This window comes from Pollicipes pollicipes, unplaced genomic scaffold (assembly GCF_011947565.3).
Source record: "Pollicipes pollicipes isolate AB1234 unplaced genomic scaffold, Ppol_2.1 Scaffold_7261;HRSCAF=8764_pilon_pilon_pilon, whole genome shotgun sequence".
NCBI classification, from domain to species: Eukaryota; Metazoa; Arthropoda; class Thecostraca; order Pollicipedomorpha; family Pollicipedidae; genus Pollicipes; species Pollicipes pollicipes.
In genome coordinates, this window is record NW_023597054.1 from 44,724,457 (window position 1) to 44,726,956 (window position 2,500).

Below are 2,500 nucleotides of genomic sequence, written 5' to 3' on the forward strand. Positions count from 1 at the left end.
CACACACACACCACACACACACACACGCACGCACGCACGCACGCACGCCGCACGCACCACGCACGCACCCACGCACGCACGCATGCACGCACGCACGCACACACGCACACGCCACACACACACACACCACACACACACACACACAACACCACACACACACACACCCACACACACCCACACACACACACACACACGCCCGGGGCGTCCAGGGCGACCGGCCGGTCCCAGCCGGAGATGGGTGGGGGGTAAGCAGGCCTCGGCGGACCGGTGACGCCGCCCCCGGCGCACGGAGCCGCGTTCTGGTCCGTGTAAGCGGATGAGCGGGCGCCGGGAGCGGCCGGGAGGAGCGGCCGTGGGCCGGGGGAAGGAGCGCCGCCCCCGGCCGCCGGCTCCGGCCGAGCGAACACGCCGGGACCGGGCCCGCGCTCCTGGCGGCCACACGGCGGCCTGCCGAGACCGGCACCGGTGACGACACAGGTCACGACGTCACTGGCATAACGCCACAGCGGAGCGGAGGGCGACATGTCCGAACATGGACAGCCAGCCACCAGAATCGGCTGATTGAGTCCGTAGGGGCAAAGGAAGCACACCGAAAGCGAAGCTCGACGTGCCAATTTTGCACCGCTGCCGTTGGCTTCCGAATCACGCACCGAATTACCGGTCACACAATCAACATAACATGCCACCAGGAAACACCACTTCATCCATCGAGATGAAGCGTCTATTACTTGGCGTTACCACGTACATAGACACAACCTAACCCACTTGCTTTATCCCTCGACATTCGAAGAATGGGCGCCAGCAGTGACGTCACAGGTAGGTCACGTGGTATCACCACACGTCAAACGGTCACGCACTGCATGGACATGGGCTTCCAGCTGTCAGTGAAGAAAGCGGCCCTGGCGAACACGTGGTGCTGGTGCAGAATTTGCGTGGTGGGAGCCCAGCCGCGCCCTCGCGACCTGGAGACCAACGCCTTACCCGTCCGTCCAGCGACCACTCCAACCCCCTCGCTCTCCGGTTCCAACATCACGCACTGTGAAACTGTCCGTCCATGCCCTCTCCGTGAATGACCCTTTGACCTCTCCGTGACCTCTCCCTTCTAGCTAGCAAACCGAAAGTTCAAGTCACCGATACATCGCTACTCATAAAAGCACCTCACACTGTTGTTATATGCGAAATTTCATTAACATCCTCCCCATACCTGATGAGTGCATACGCGGTGTCTAATATGATCTGATCAGAAGGGAAGAGGGAAGGGAGCAGCACGCTGCCGGCCCCAAATCACAACAAATTTACAAACATCACGCATGTTTTGGTGTGACGAAGGGCACACGCCGTTATAGAAGCTCAAATACATTTCGTCTCTTAGTACGCGGAAAAGGAGAGAAAACAGGGGGCAAATACAAAACATGTCTTTGTTGTACCGACCTTGCTCCGCAATTCAAATGCACCAATACCATAGCCAATTGAACAGAGGTCTCGTCACATTCGTGGACCCCACTGAGGTACATGGGGCACGACCCTGATCGACCCGATAGGAACAGATACAATCCAATGGTTTGAGGAAAAATAGTGGATCTCATGATGATCAGGCCTCTTGGATCGGTCTCCGCGCACACATATAGACAAACCGAAGCAGACGGCCCGGCGACATCTGTCGAGCCCAGAGCACAGAACTCTTTCTCGGCACAAATAGGTACGACACACTACTTTGCGGCAATATTGGTAACAGTTTGACGCAGTGCCATTGCGACAGCGGTCCCCATTACGGCACGACTCTGTAGTTCTGATGAATAGCGATCCCGACTCTCAGCATGGGGCACGACTCTGGTCGATCCGGCCCAGGGTAAAGCGATGGTTTGGTAACATAAGCATGGATCTCCAGACAACCAAGTGCTTTAAATCGGCTTACAACCGTTCGAGCTGTGGCGTGCATGCGCGTGCTGAATGTCAAGGATGACACCCCCGTCTCTCAGGACCGCAGGCGCGACAACCGGTGATTACCGATGAATTCACCAACTTGCCGGAACGTTGCGTCAGTTGACAAGAACGTCTGTTTCCACGCGACAGAGCCGCTGTCACTGTGGCCAAGAGGATGTGGCCAACAAGAGCACGTCTTCGATGAGCCTCAGTTCGACTCCCGAGACAGAAGCCGGGTTATCTATTTGGCTCGGCCATATACATACAGGTCAGCCAGCAGCTGCCCCCCCCCCCCCCCACCCCCACCCCGGGCCCGCCCATACAGTCCAGCCGGCCACCCGGGGCCCGGCCATATAGTCCAGCCGGCCGTCCGAGGTCTGGCCATATAGTCCAGCCGGCCACCCAGGGCCCGGCCATATAGTCCAGCCGGCCACCCGGGGCCCGGCCATATAGTCCAGCCGGCCGTCCGGGGTCCGGCCATATAGTCCAGCCGGCCACCCAGGGCCCGGCCATATAGTCCAGCCGGCCACCCGGGGCCCGGCCATATAGTCCAGCCGGCCGTCCGGGGTCCGGCCAT